The 16,028-nt window shown below is 45.7% G+C and overlaps 2 long non-coding RNA genes across 2 annotated transcripts; one reads left to right on the top strand and one right to left on the bottom strand.

Annotated features, from left to right (window-relative positions):
- The first annotated feature begins 2,266 nt into the window (after positions 1-2,266).
- LOC135378515 (uncharacterized) lies at positions 2,267-3,036 on the top strand. The gene is made up of 2 exons (XR_010418427.1): positions 2,267-2,686; positions 2,829-3,036. It is a non-coding gene; the product is annotated as an uncharacterized LOC135378515 (long non-coding RNA).
- A 1,019-nt stretch (positions 3,037-4,055) lies between these two features.
- Positions 4,056-5,260, bottom strand: LOC135378516 (uncharacterized). The gene is made up of 3 exons (XR_010418428.1): positions 4,884-5,260; positions 4,701-4,786; positions 4,056-4,627 (listed from the first exon to the last, which is right to left on the bottom strand). It is a non-coding gene; the product is annotated as an uncharacterized LOC135378516 (long non-coding RNA).
- Positions 5,261-16,028: the final 10,768 nt, after the last annotated feature.

The raw sequence follows: 16,028 nt of genomic DNA, 5'->3' as shown, positions 1-16,028 counted from the left end.
GGAGGGGGCTACTGCGGCTGCTGCCGGGCGATGGGGGCGCCAAGTTCCCGACGCCGGGGTTACGTGATCTGTATTGTCGTTTTTCTGGAAGATACTGTATACAAATAAAGCAGTTCATGAGGACTCAGTGCTAAAAGAGTGTAGAGTTCTGTTTTAGTGCACGCGATTGTTATATCTTGATGGTGTCGTAGTCCAAGGCATTCCCAATTTGTTGCGTGCTACCCTGAATTGTGCTGAAAGGGAACCTTCCGTTTCGCAGAAACATGTAGGTCATAATCTGGTCTTAACGACGAAATATAAAGGAAATCGGAGATGGGGTTTTTGAGAAACGAGAGTCCAAAAAACCAAATTTTTGAGACCATAGCTGTACTCTACACCGTCTCACCAAAAGGGGGCTAGGTGCAGACATGCAAATTTGATATCAATTTAAAGAGCACGCTTCAACCTACACGCCGGTACTTCATATATCTCGTTTGCTTGCATAGGAGTAGTACAGCGTAGAGACAAATACGACCAAAATTTGAACTTTTGGGGCAACTTTGGCGATTTTTAATTGAAGATTAAAACAGAACTGACCCGTGCTGTTTACGCAGGCTGAAAGCCGTTGTACCTGATATATAGCGCAAAAAAAAATCTATAGTTTGAGACCGTCCACTGGCGAGGAATAAAATGTCAGTCGCTTCGTCAGAAAGCTCCGCCGCCGAGTCAATTTCTTTCAGATTTTTTTACTCACGGACCACAGCACATAGAGCCAAAATATTTATTGCTCCTCTGTGCATGTGTGTTGCGGTACAACATATATTTTTTCAAAGGAAATCTGTGATGGTGTCCGGACCACCCTGCCCGAGTTGAGATAGAATCACCCTTTTATCTTTTTTTTTTTTTTTTTTTCGTACCATTTGAACTCAAGTCACACCCGGAAATGTTATAACAGGAAAAAGTGTCACAAAATGTGGCTAACACTGAAGGAAATGTATATATCCTGCACTGCCCGATCCTGTTGTATGAATGTGTGTGAGTGAGAAAACATGTGAAAGTGGGATGAGTGAGAGAGTGGTTCGTTTGTCCCTTCATATGATGCACCTTTGGAAGTCGCTCTGGAGGTGTGTTAGCTTAGCTCAATTTGGTAGAGCCCTGGACCGGTAATCAGCAGATGTGGGTTCGAGTCCTACAGCTGGCCAACCTTTTCAGTGACTTCTATCTTTCATCATTTGGAATACAATGTTGTGATCAAAATCTAACGCTTAATTTCTCTGTGACAGAGAAAGCCAATACATATTGGATACGTGATGGGAATTGATGTTCTGAGGCTGGAACACATAGAAAGGACATCTTTCATCTTGGATGTGTTCTTGGAGCGTGCTCTAAGCTCCATGCTCCGAAGACTTATTATACATCTTCTTCTAGGAAAAGAAATCATATGGTTTATTCACGTCCCCTTGCATCCAGGAACCATGAGGGATCTTGGTGTTGTTCTTGATAGCTTGCCGACTTTTGATGATGATGATGATTGGGAGTTTTGTGACGCAACGACAACGCTCACTTTTGACTTTTATGATCCGCACATAACCAATATTGCAGAAGTGCGGTATCGTCTCCAGGAATACAAATACTTTTTACCAATGCTCTTGTTTGTTTCACCTATTTGTTCCTGTTGTCATTTGCATTATTCAATTCTCTTCAGTCACCTGTAGCACTGCAAACCCAGGGCCGGCACCCACGCAACTCAGAACCTGATAGTTATACAGCACCAGCAGACGTAAGGAGGGGTGCCCCTCCAGGACACATGCAGAGTCACCCACGGGGCCCATCGTTTCTCTGTCCAGCCCTGCATAAACAAGTTCAGTCAAACAAGTTTGATTCATCTACCCTGTATGATAAGACACAATGGCACCAGCACATACTTCAACATGTTGGAATGAAATGTGGGTTATCAACACCTTCACATTGCAGGCAACTCAGAGATGGTATTTTGTTGTACAAAATAATACACAGTACTTCCACACATTTAGACACACTTTCCACTTTCCCTGGTGATGACACTCGATCACCATTCACTATCACCAAATAAGGTTGTCATCATACTTTCTACGGTCCTGACTTATTATGCCTTATCAATTTATGTGCTCCCTCCCGCCCACTTAAGCAGTCGTTTACCTAGAATCTCGTGCCTGGGGGTGTGTAAGGTAACAAGATGCGGACACCACCATTCTTTGACAAAATAGTGTAATACAGTTGAACCTCTCAATAACAAACGTCAATTTAACCAACTCCTCTGTTTAATAAAGAATTTCTGTTGCACGTATGCGTCCCCGTAGACGCCAATGTATTTTTGCGCTTGATTTCACGAAATACATTCGTTTGTTCTCCTCTATTTAACGAAGTCTCTGGGCAACGAAAGCCTTCTGCACGTGTCTTTCCCCTTCACCACCAAGAAGAGGGGAAGGAGAAACTTTCCCCTCTCCGTTGTCCTCACGCGAGTTTTCGGTTGTCACGTGCTGTGGGCACGAGCGTGTAGACATGTGCGTATGTGCGCTGCCAGCAATTTTCGGTGCGCCGACGCCGTTTAGAAATCGGCGCGAGGGCCTGAAGAGGCTGAGGGCTTTTCGTACCTGTTTTCGGACAAGAAAACACGCATTGCTGGCTTTTCCTGAAGTCTAATTTGCTGTTGCTGATGGCCATGACAGTAGGTTGCAGTTTTGTGCCGTTGTTTACTTGTTTTTGTTCGCGCCGCTGACGGTGGTAAAATGGGCATGATGCCGCTGCTGTTCAAAGTTCCATCGGCGCAGACGTCTACGTGATATGTACCCATTTCTTGTTCTTTTCAGCATTCAACGGGGGTGTACTCTCGTTCTTTCCCCGACGTCATGAGTGCAAGTGAATCAACCAAGAAACGTCGATACGCGAGTGCACAGGAGAAAGCTGTAGAGGTCATCCGGAATTACGAAAGTTGTGGACACTCAGTGCGATATTGTACACAAGTTACGTATTATCGAGCGTTCTGTGATGAATAAAGCTTGATATTTTGTGCCCTTCTTAGCTTGATACCTGTTTTATGACAAATGGCGTTCTGCAGTACGTGCGTCGCAGGTAGTGGCGGCGGCCATCTTTGTTTCACTTTGCGTGTTCCATTTAACGAATTTCTCTATTTATCAAAAGAAAGAGCATTTACAAATTCGTTATACTATAGAGGTTCAACTGCAAAATTTTATGAGTTTTTTTAGGCAGGTGTAGTGAGGGTCTGGATAAATAACTGCACCTAGGCGTAGGACGTATAAAACGTAATATGATTCGTAAAAAGCCAAGTAAAGTAAGGCAATCATGTTTAGACCAGGAAACACCAGGAACATATCGCTTTGGTGATGATGATGATGATTGGGAGTTTAATGGCGCATTGACAACAAGGATCTCGATTTGGTACCTTTGGAAATATGTAACCAGGGGGTAGAGATTGTGGATAAGGTCAAGTTTCTTGGCGTTTCTTTTTAAGAGTCGCTTTTCTGGGATGATCGTGTTAATTATGTTTGCTCTAAACTTGCATCTATTACGGGGAAAATTTTCTAGTTGTAAAAATTTCTTACCAGTGTGTGAAGATAATGCTGTTCAATTAGAAAGCCTTCCCGCCACTACCATTAAGCTCAGATTATCACAGGGCACGAGAACAGGTACGCTGAAAATGGGGTACCATATTCATGTCTAGTAATGCATACTTGCAATGCATACTTCTATGGGCAGTTGTATGCACCCATCCACCCACCCACCCACGACTGATGTCAACCCCACACCCTACACCGCAGATTTCAACTTGAAAAACCCATCAAAGGGTTTTCAAATTCAATATCTCATCTTCGCACATAGATCAACATCAAACTCACCATCACATCATTGCTCATAATTCAACATAAAATTCAAATTCACATTACATCATTACCCATCATTCAACATCACATCATTGAATCATTCAACATCACATCATTGAATCATTCAACATCAAACTCAACATCACATCACGTCATTGCCCATCATTCAACATCACATAACATCATTGCCCATCACTCAACATCACATCATTCTGAGTGATGTGATGGTGAATGATGTCTGTGATGGACATCATGAGTGAATTCGCCGACCTATGGAGTCACCCATGTGAGGGTGTGCCAGAAGACCTAGGTATTTATATGATCTGGGTGATGTTAAAATGGTTATCTTTATGCAGCAGGAACTAATTAGTTTTGGAACACATTCATCAAACATGGTTGCATGGGTCAACCTGAGCTTGCACTCCTGCACAAACGACAGAGAAATGTGCTTTGCATTAGCTGTTGCGCAGTCTCACAATTCCAGATTATGAGATCACTTGATTCTTTCTTTTCAGATACTGCTGGAGCTGGCACAGAAGCTCTGGGAGATTCAGAGGTGCTGAAAAGGGAGCAGTAAAGGTGCAATAAAGTTACTCTGTCAAAGTTCTGGAATTAATGTCTGTTTTCTTCTCTGTGATCAAACACTTTGCATTGAAATAAGCTCTAGTTTCAGACGTTTGATTGCCCAGAATGTGACTGAACAATTGTCCACGCTGCCAAGGCAAGTTTGCCTCTAAGCACAATCTTCAGAGACATCTCAACAGAGTCTGCAAAAGGAAAGAACACAGTAAGGTGGGAAAGTGGCAATGTACAGTATCGGAATGCAATATGAAATTCTACCATGCAAGCAGGCTGGCAGAACATGCCTTGCGTTGTCATAAGTTGAGCGTAAAAACCGAAACCCACCACTTTGATAGCCTTGCAGCCTTCGAGAAATGGAAGGAAAGCAAGGAAGATAAGTGTGGTTATGCCTACGTTAAGCAGTCCATAAAGAAACATGACACCAAAAGGAATAGTGCTTACCGGAAGCAGCGTACTACAAAACGTGCTTCGGAGGGACACACAGCTTGCCTGATGCCCCATGCTTCAGATGGGCACGCCGCTTGCCTGAAGTCTCGTGCTTCAGATGGGCACGCCGCTTGCCTGGAGCCTTGTGCTGCAGATGGGCACGCCGCTTGCCTGGAGCCTCGTGCTGCAGATGGGCACGCCGCTTGCCTGGAGCCTCGTGCTGCAGATGGGCACGCCGCTTGCCTGGAGCCTCGTGCTTCAGATGGGCACGCCGCTTGCCTGGAGCCTCGTGCTTCAGATGGGCACGCCGCTTGCCTGGAGCCTCATGCTTCAGATGGGCACGCCGCTTGCCTGGAGCCTCATGCTTCAGATGGGCACGCCGCTTGCCTGGAGCCTCGTGCTTCAGATGGGCACGCCGCTTGCCTGGAGCCTGATGCTTCAGGTGGGCACGTCGCTTGCCTGGAGCCTCGTGCTTCAGATGGGCACGCTGCTTGCCTGGAGCCTGATGCTTCAGATGGGCACGCTGCTTGCCTGGAGCCTGATGCTTCAGATGGGCACACCACTTGCCTGGAGCCTCATGCTTCAGATGGGCACGCTGGTTGCCTGGAGCCTCGTGCTTCAGATGGGCACGCCGCTTGCCTGGAGCTTTATGCTTCAAAAGGGCATACTGCTTCCCTGAAGCACTCTTCCCTAACACAAGCCTTAGAGGTGCGTGCCGCTTTCCTGAGGCAGTCTGCCACAGCACAGGCCTCAGAAGGGCATAAGCCACAGGTACGTTACCTGCATTATGTCTGACAGACACAAGCTTGTGTGACTGAGCGAAAAACAATGCGCAGGAATGTAAAAGGAACAGTTGCTAGTGGCATCCCATGCATATCCAAGATGAATGTGACAAGACATTAGACAAGAATGTGACAAGACATGGCATTAGAGTTAAGTACATTGTGACACACAGTCACAAACTGAGTGATACAAACAGGGAACACCTGCGCCAATCACGTGGGGTACAAAGGTGGATAAAAACTCAAACTGCTGTATGAGTTCCTTCAAGAGTGGTGTTCAAGAAAGTGACTCTGTCGGTGTCATCACTGGGGTCCAGGCAGCCTGTATGAAGCCGTGACAGACGTGTGTACATAACACAGAAACAGATTAACCAGGCTGCGTACCATGCACGCCTTGCAGCGCAGTGACATCGAGAAGATGCACAGTCACTTGCCCTCTCAGTAAAGTTCTTCAGTCAGCAGGACCACAATCCCATCATCCTGTATAAAGCACAAGGGAATGATACAGCTGATATCTGTGGCATCAAGTAAGTGAAGTTCCATTCACGTAACAGGGACCTGTTCCTACTGGGAATGTCAAACGAACAGCGAGACATTCTGATGAGTTGTGCCAATCCCCATTGTGTGCATGGATTACACACATGGAACCCATATGTACAAATTTCACCTGGTAAACGTTGTTGTACTTGACGAGCGGGGAAGAGGATACCCCATAGCTCATATCTTAGTAGCAACAGAATGACAACAAAAACTACGGGCATGTTTTTTGCCGCTCTGAAAAGGAAGTGCCCAAGTCTTGTCTTCAATGCCGTGATGACTGACGATGAGCGCAGCTACATGAAGGCACTCAGAAGTGCTTTCAAGGGTCAGGAAATAAAGCACATTTTGTGCCACTACCACATTAAAAATGCATGGCACAGAAAGCTGAATGTCACAGCAAGGAAGCACAAGAGCAAAGGTACAAAAGGTGAAATCTTGAGACTGCTAGATGTTCTCTTGCGAGAAAAAAATGAAGAAAAGTTTGCGGAACTTTCTATGTCGTTTCTCCACGATGTGCGGCAAGTGGACGAAAACTCTGCCAACTACTTTGAGTGTGAATACCTAAGCAGAGTAGACGAGTGGGCTATGTGCCAGAGGATGTAACCACACACTTGCACGGACATGAATAATCACACAGAGAGCTTCCACAGTGTGCTGAAGTGAAAGTACTTCGAGAGGAAAACCAACGTAAGAATTGAAAGGCTGGTTGCAGCACTACTGGATGTTGAACGGGATTGGTATCATGAGCACATGAGGCATTTAGTATCTGACCTCCCACAACAACGTGGAGGCCCAGGAAGGAGAGATAATGCATGCCACAAACGGGGAATGCAAATTCCTGATGATGATGTCACTAGAATAGGTCATTCTGCGTGGTGCGTGGAATCCCAAACAGGGAGTGACCACTATGAAGTAGTGGCACACGAGGACGTTGGGCCGTGTACAGAGGACCTTTGTTACCAGCGTTGCTCGAGCACTGTGTGCACTGACATCTGTGCACACATGCATTCTTGCAACTGTAATGATGTAAACCCCTTATGCAAGCACATTCACAAGGTACGCAGTAGATGCGTGCCACGCCCTCAGGAGCGACCTCCATCATGCAAGCTGCCAGGCATGACAGTATAGGTGGCTGCAGGCAACAGATGTGGACAGGGACTCTGAGCATGCGACACCATAAAGATGCGCCACCACATCTTTCACACCACTGTCGGTGGCTGCTTGAAATGCAGCCACATGGAGGATGAGGAGTGTATCATCTGTGAGAACAAAGAAAAGCACCGCACATGGGTACAGTGCGACACGTGCATGCAGTGGTATCACTGTGACTGCGTAGGAGTAAAATATTCAACTGTGTGAAAATGTGACAAGCCGTTCCAGTGCCCTGTCACTCCTAGCATATCTGGCAACAGGGAGATGGATGGAGCATTCTGGAAATGCAAAGGGAGCACAAGAGAAGTGAGCAGAGATGAGGCAAAATTTTGCAAGCATGCAACCTCAGCTCAAGCGCTTGTGTCACATGTGGGGTGTACAGCAGTACTTCACACCCCTCTATCACCCCCAAGCCAATCAAACGGAGCGTTATAATCAGACGCTTAAAACCATGATGAAGAGCTACATTGAAGGAAATCACAGAAGGTGGGATGAACATCTACCAGAACTTCTTTTTGCATTGCGGTCAGCCAAGAACCGATCCACAGGACCTGCACCATATTCTTTGGTTCTCACCCAGATGCCACGTGCACTGGGAGACCCACTTTTGCCAGTTGGACTATGCCCAGGTCACCCAAGAGGTGCAGTTGAGGAGCGATTCAACAGAGCACGAGTCGAGATGGAGAACCAGGTTACGCAGAGGAAGCATTACTACGACACCTCACGAGGACAGGCATCATTCAACGTTGGTGACAACATATTGTATCGGTCACATCATCTCTGACCAAGCAAAGGGTATCACTTCATGACTGTCCAAATCATGGGACTGTCCTGCAACCGTGGTGAATAGGTGGGAACAATATTTATGGTCTCCTCGTTGGTGATCAGCCTATTGGACGTTTCCATGTCAAGCATCTGAAACGTTACATCCTGCGTCGTGGAGCCAATAGCACTGGCACATAGGTGTCCGTTACGATACGTCACAGCTTGAGGGTGGGGAGTTGTGAGGAAAGACGGAGCTTCGGAGGGCGCAGAGAGATGGCGTGAGGGTGGCGTGAAGAGACGGGAAAAGGCGGAAGACAGGACTCTTGGGCGGCGGGCAGCCGCGACGTTTGAAGGTAGCCTGTGGGACTGTTTTTATGAATGTGTATCGTGCTGTGTACCCATTTTGTTGCTATTAGTCGCCTTGACTGTGTATTTTCGGGCATGTTGCTGAACCAGACGGAATAAATAACGTTGGAGAACCTACGGAACCACGCAGAACCTGACAAATGTTTGCTTTTGACAGCCATGTTTGTGGCCCTCTTTTCCACAGAGTCACAGCTGTGGCCCGGCAGGCACACAACACCCGCCCCACAGGTTCCAACACCCTCTGGCTCCTCTGTGAGAGGCCTTATACTTGTTGGCCCCTGAACAGGTGCATTCCTGATAGCTTTCTTTGATGGGTTACCCCCCATGGCTACCCTGAGAGTGCTACTTCACCACTGGATGGCCAGCACATTACATGTGTGTTCACTTGCATAAATGTATCAGACTACTCTCACATTCAAGTTGTGGGGGCGCTGGTAGCCCTGTGGATGTAGCACCTTGGGGGCACTAGTTGTTTGTTGGTTCGCGGGGATTGAAGCGCGGGCGCAGCAGGGAAGCGGGGAGTTGCTGCCACGCAGCCCTGGGGAGATAACCCGTTCCACTGCGCTGGCGGAGTTGTCCAGGATGTCGGCAAATAAACGAGGTTGGTCGTGAGTAAACCAGTTTTGTGGCTTTTCCCATGCGCGGTTGATGCGAGCGAGTCTGGGGCTCCGAAGGTGGTAAACATGTCGCGGCAGGCATGGGTCCCACAAAGTTAAATATCAGGTCCATGCACATCATACTATTAATGAGCACTTGCATAACTGTGCTGTGAAAATCCTTACTTTCTCATGGAACTAACTTCTGCGTTCCTTAAAACGATCAAAAGTATGCATATTTATGTTTCAGCAGATAACAGCAATAATAATTTTAGTTATGCCACTGTGGCCAAAAACCACCATAGGATCTTCTGACTGGTGCATCTCAATACATAATTAAACTGAAACGTAATGTAATATGTTAAAAATATAGTGACAGCAAATATTGGACAAAAGTGTACATAGTGTGTAGCAACAGATATAAACATTAGTGATAAGGAAAAATTTGCAGCTCTGGTCTCACATTGCTGTTTACCCATCCTCAACCTCTTTCTCTCTCTTTCCTCCCAGTAGGCATCTGACACCTCATCGCTGGAAGTAGGGTACATATTCAATGCTAATGATATTTGTTGTTACCTGATTATGTGTAGCTTCTACATGGAAGCTCGTCGATGATGATGATGATGATTCGGGTTTTTATGGCGCATGAGCAACTAAGGCTATAAACTCGTCGATGAAATATTATTTCCATGATGTTCCATCCGTATTTTGTGTATTGCTATGCAGTACTTCGAAGGTGACGAATGTGTACACACTGAGATGAGGCATTGTTTGCAAGGTGTTATGCAAACTGTCCCTGCAGCAGATGCAAATTCAAGAATGGAGCTACTACTCAGAAGAGTAAATACTACCAAAAGAGCCAAGATAGATTAACTAAGTGAGATAATAAGTTTATGCATAGCAGGGCTGATAATATTTTTTACATGTGAGTGGAAGTTTACAGAACTGTCAAGTAGCAGACCCAAGACAGTGACTAAATGATTGTCTCATAACAACTGAGTCCAAATAATAAGAGTCGATGACATGATGGTGTTCCAAACCAAACAGTGGCTCCTACATTTATCACAAATTTCTACTTTCTAGTATGCATTTTTACAACAGGTCGTACCCCAAACCATGAAGTTTTCCTATGCAAAGTAATCGCCTGTGTAGCAAATGAGACCAAAGCTCACATCTGACTTGTATACTTTTCATGCAGTAAGATGAAATTTGGAAGCAGCTCTGTGGTCTACTCAAAGCAGGTTCACGTTAATGTTTGCTGTAAAGCTTCATTGACACAATCAACACACCTTTGGTATCTGATATTCAAATAGGTTTACAACTTGGCTTATTTTATCAGCTTTGTTCTACTACTACAGATTGTTGTTGTCTCTACATGTCTCTAAGATCCCTCAATATTTAGGCGTGCCATATAGGATTGTACACGTCTTCATTGAGTTATGCACAAACTGTCCTTGGTATGCTGGATACCCAATGGAAAAGTACCATCTGAGGGCAATGTAAAGTACATTCATTATGGTACTTGTTTCTTTTCCTAAACCATGTAATTCCTATTTTAGAATGTACACCTCCTCGGCCATACAAAAGTGGTAGGCCTCCGAGCAAGTGCACCCCAAGGACTTTGGCTGAAATTGCCCATCTGAGGTGGAGAAGGGACAGCTTGCGGAGGACCTTATTCAAGGCGCATAGCCAGGCGTCCAAGCAGTCCCAGTGGCAACCTCTCTCATACGCAGATTATTCAGGCAGCGTCACAGCAACTTTCCAGGGAGGCCCTGGAGATATTCTGGACAATGCTGTACTGCAGCCTCTATGCAAATTTGGCAGGAGAGGGCCCCACGGTACAGCCGCTTTGGTCTGAAGTTGTATTTCACAGGCCCAAAAAGCGTACGGGTTCCTCAGTAACTACTTGCTATTGTCAAGTGCTGGTTTAAGGAGGTAGCCATGCAACCTGGAGTTGTGCCTGCTGTGCTCTAGACTCACTGCAGACACAGCTCAAGGGCACACCACTGACGGACAGAGCCTGCATCATAATGTTTCACGATACGTCTATCAAACAACATCTGCAGTATGATAGAGGCTCCGACGTGGTTTATAGCTATGCTGATTCTGGAACTGAGAGATTGCCAGAGTTTGCACACTCAGCACTTGTTGCTGTGCTTGCTGGCATTTCAAAAAAATTGGTTGCAGCCCCTGTTGTACATCCTGTCCAAAAAAACAGCATCAGCTGAGACTTTGCAATCATTGCTTTTTGATTTACATCCACAACGTCATTATTGCCGGAAAGGATATCGAAGAGTGTAGTAAGCTTCTTGAGACTGTTCAGGAAAGGCTTAGCCGGTATAACATCAGAATCAAGAAATCAAAGTGCCAATTTTTTGAAGATTAGTGTGGTGTGCTTAGGCCACAAGATAACCACGAAGGGTATCTATCCCACTGATACTAAGGTGAAGGCCCACGAAAGGACCAAAGCCAACAAATGTTATACCCCTGTCACACGGGCATTTCGATCCTTCTCGAATCCCATCTGCATCGAACTTCCCGAGCACGCTCGAGTTTTGAAGCTGCTACACGGCCACTTTCAATGCGCATTGAATGGTTGACTTGTGCAAATGAATAAACGGAACTCATTAATTTCGCGCTTCCTATATAACAGCGATATTAGTGGTAATTTATCGTATACCGATGTAAGCATCATTTGTAGCTTCGCGCGCATGTCCGTCTTAAGTTATGACAGTTCACCGGGGTCGAGGATGCAAATGGCGGCCGTTGAGCAGTCTTGAAATTCTCAATCCTGTTATGGGAACTGTCTTGAGTCAAGCAGAATCAAAGTTCGATCCTGCTTGGAAGCGGCCGTGTAGCACCATCCGATCTGCATTGGGTTCAAGCAGGTTCGGTCGAACAGGATCGAAAATGCCTGTGTGACAGGGGTATTACCAAGCTAAAGGCATACTTTGGAATGCTGAATTTTTATGGAAGGTTTCTGAAGAATATGCTGCACTCTTGCATAAACTTTTAAAGAAAGGTCAGAAATGGATGTGGAACTCTAAGTGCGAAAGGGCGTTCGAGGCAACGAAAGACTTGCTTGGGAACAGTAGTGTTCTATGCTATTATAATGTGAACAAATCGCTTGGGATTCCCTGCGATTCGTCCGTGTATGGACTAGGTGCTGTTATTTTTCATATTGCTGAAGACAGCACTGAACGTCCAAAAGCTTTTGTGTCACGAATGCTGTCGGAAACTGAGCGGAAATATGCCCAAGGAGAAAAGGAAGCATTTGCTATAGTGTTTGGGCAAAAACGTTTCCACAGGTACTTGTACGGTAGGCCCTTTACCTTGTATACGGACCACCAGCTGTTATTAGGGATTCTGTCGCACAATAAGGGTATTCTTGCTTCTAGATAGCACTTTATACTTCCAGACAGGAAAGACGTTACCCTCTGATGTTGCTTTCTTTGCTATTGGCTAATACCACAACCTTTTTATACCTCAATCTGGAGCTTACTGGTTCACTGAAACAGACCTGCACAATTTGACCCACCATATTGCTTTGTAAGCTCATAAGTCTAGCTTTGCACCACAATATTTGTCCTACGTTAGATTGTCAACGTTTCTCCATGATTGTTCAATTACTTTCACCTTGCGAGTTGGAAAGGAGCAAGAAATATGACCGAACTGTACTTCTCACTGATCTCCACCTCCTTAATGCATAACCAAGCCCATATTCCTTTCTTTGTAACCCTGTGTGTATACTGCTAACAATAAATAGATTAATGTATTAAGTTAATTAACTACATCAATTCTGAGGAGTTGCACATTGTGCACCCTTGTTCCTTGGTAAACACCACTGCTGTTGCTGTGCTTGCTCTTCTGTCTGGGTAATACTAAACACGATCCCACACTGGTCGGCAAGAACAAGAAGTTACAAAATGTTTAGAATCCTAGAATTTTATACAATTACCACAGCACAGAGTAGGTAAGGGACTCCATTTGTCACATTTGCTCTCTATTACGTGCTTATGTGTTTATTGGGCAGGAAGATGACTTTTTTGTGTGCAGTCTACCCCTGCTGACCTGTGCATAAGCAGCGAATCGACAGTCTTGCTCATGGTGCTGTGCAGAGCATTTTAAAAGCATTTTGTATTCTACAGCATATGCTTTCACATTGCTTTACCTGTTTGCAGCCAAGAGGAAACGAAAAGTGCAATTCAACTGATGTTAATTGCCTTGAGTATTCTATGTGATACTGCCATAACAAGTTTTCCACTTACAGGTTTCCGTTTAACTAGATGACCTTGTAGTGTCGAAGAGCCCATCTTCATCCCATCAGTGCATTTCTGGTGACTTCTGATTGAATCTTTGCCCTCATTTGCTGAGCTTTTGTGTTCATAACAACGTGCTTTGCTTCCATATTCTTGCCAGTGTCTTCAAGAAGGACAGCAGTAATCGCTGCAGGAAATGGCCAATCCGTGCTTTGCTTAAGTGTTTCAAAATTTCTGCTCTCATGTGTAATGCATGTATACTATAGTGCTCGCTACACTTCTCTACAAAGGAATCAGTACAAGTATGTCTAGTGTGTGTCACAATATTCTTTATGATGCCCTGCACATTGTCTGGGAGCATTCACACCACCTCCTATTTACGGAGAGCACTTGAGTGTATTGTGACTGATCGCATTAACGCATCACTCATGGCCACCACGCATTTTACACCGCCTTCTTAGTTTTTGACTCACTGCAGCTGGGGCGGCAGTCTGCCCCCTAGTGTTGACCACTCCTGTCGGAGGCAGTTCCTGCATGTTTGGTTGCGTTCTGCGCCTTCTCAGTTTGAGTACATCAGATCGGTGGGTGATACCCCTGTCACACGGGCATCTCGAAGGCCTTTGGGGCTGTTATCAATTGACTCAGCTGCCAATTGTGCGCTTCCACACGGCGTTTCGGGATGGCCCTCGGCCGGACTGTCAAGTGGGTCAAGGGAGAGCCACAGAACTCCCTCGAAGTCTCGAAGGCCGTCGGGACGAGGATCCCTGCACTCTCGGGTACATTGTCTTCGCCTTAAATGCGCTGTAAACGAGATTTCTTTGCATCAGACGACACTTCCTGACGCAGTTTCTGCTTTTGTATTTATTGGAAGCTTCATATTCTTTTTTTTTTTTCAAGGTACGTTTGTATTTAGTCTGCATATTATGCATTTCCCTGCTTTTTTCACCGGCGCCTGCGAGAGGATACGCGGCGTCAAACCACAGCACAAAGATATAACAATAACAAAACAATACAATAACAATAAACAACAAACAATGTGGCCAGACGAAAAGAAGCTGAAGGAGCTACATCGCGATTGGCACGCTGCAGCATTTTGAAGGCCAAATGCGGAAGCTTTCAACGGCCATCAAAAACTTCCCGTGTGGCACCGAGAAAATCCATTTGAGTTCAAAGGCGATATAAAATCCCGAAGGCCTTCTAGTCGATTGTCATTTTCCGTTGACCGTGTGACAGGGGTACGAGTGTCCAACATGCTGAGAACTGTTCCACATTCCTCCTCTCAGAAGCTCCGCAGCCACTCATGTCTCACTTGAGGGCTTAGTTCATACTGAGGTTAAAGGGACCATGAAATGATTTTTGCGAATTCCGAGTATTCTGCAGGAAACCGTTCTCATGATCTCTCACTATCGTACACACATCGACTTTTTACTGTATTCAGTACAACGGGGGCGCAGTTATCAGACAAAAATAGCAGGGCGTGACCGCTGGATATATGCCTTCGAAGCGGGCTTACGTCATCGCCATCCAATTCTCTCATTCAACCGTGAACGATGAGGAGGACACACCCCGCGGGACCACGTGGGTGCATGGTTTCGGTTTGGACAACGACGACGTTGTATATCTGCCGTCGAAATCACTCGAAATATGGCGAAAGGCAAATTGTCAGCAATGGAGGAAGAGATTATGCAACACACACAGTGTCTGTGGATCGTACGGTACTCAGCAGCTCGTAAAATGTCACCGACGGAGCTATGTTATGACGAAGAAGAAGTTCAAAGAGGGAAAACGTGCTCCGATAACCATGCTGACAGTCAACGGCTATATTACATTTTTCGTAGGATTCTGTGTCAACGGTTAGATACAATCTTGTCTCCAGGTCAAATTAAAACATAGTTCATGGCGAAGTATGCAAGCTTGTTTGCAAATTTTGCAGTTTGCTCGCGAAAGCCTGTTCACGAATCGGCAACATGTTCTGTGTATGATGTCACAGCCAGATCGCCTCGGAGGCCGGCCGTAGCAGCTGCCGTTCACGGCCGTGGTTAATATAGATTATCTTCGCTATTTGAACCATTTTTAACTTGATATTTCAGAGTGAATGCGTTAGTACAGGGAAACAAATTAAAAATGATCGTGGACTTGTCAAATATCCTTTCATGGTCCCTTTAATGTGTCATTTTTTACTTTCTTTTGTATTTCACATTGACGAAGTCTACCCACAAGCCTGTGGCGGTCCTTCACCTTCTTTCTGGAATCCTTCTCGGTGGCTCTAAGCAAATCATTTTTCTGTTCTTTACGTACAGCAATAACTGTCCAGTGCAATGTTGCTTTGTGGTTGCGTGGGATGTGAGCAATCTGCTTCCTTTCCAGGTCTGGCTGTCTGCTCTCTGTATGGTATCTCCATTGTGAAGTCCGCCCTGCGTTGCTACACCAAGGATGTCGCCATGATCATGAAACGCATTTCGATGACTTGGCGTTTGATAAACCACCTATTTTTTGACGAAATGGCATTCAATGAAATGTCCCGAAACACGTGGAAACCCACACGAAATGCGCACGGGAGAGAACAAGCTCTCGTAGAGTAGGACCCCTCTCCTTCACCTGCTTGACTTTTGTGTGGCACTCCTCTCCTCCACAAGCACGGACTATATAAAGCGAGGACGTTTCGGGGAACGAAAACATCGTGAGAGCACTTCCACAGGC

The sequence above is a fragment of the Ornithodoros turicata genome, chromosome 1, assembly GCF_037126465.1.
Source record: "Ornithodoros turicata isolate Travis chromosome 1, ASM3712646v1, whole genome shotgun sequence".
NCBI lineage: Eukaryota > Metazoa > Arthropoda > Arachnida > Ixodida > Argasidae > Ornithodoros > Ornithodoros turicata.
The sequence above is the reverse complement of the archived record's forward strand: the minus strand, read 5'-3'. Positions and strand labels throughout refer to the sequence as shown.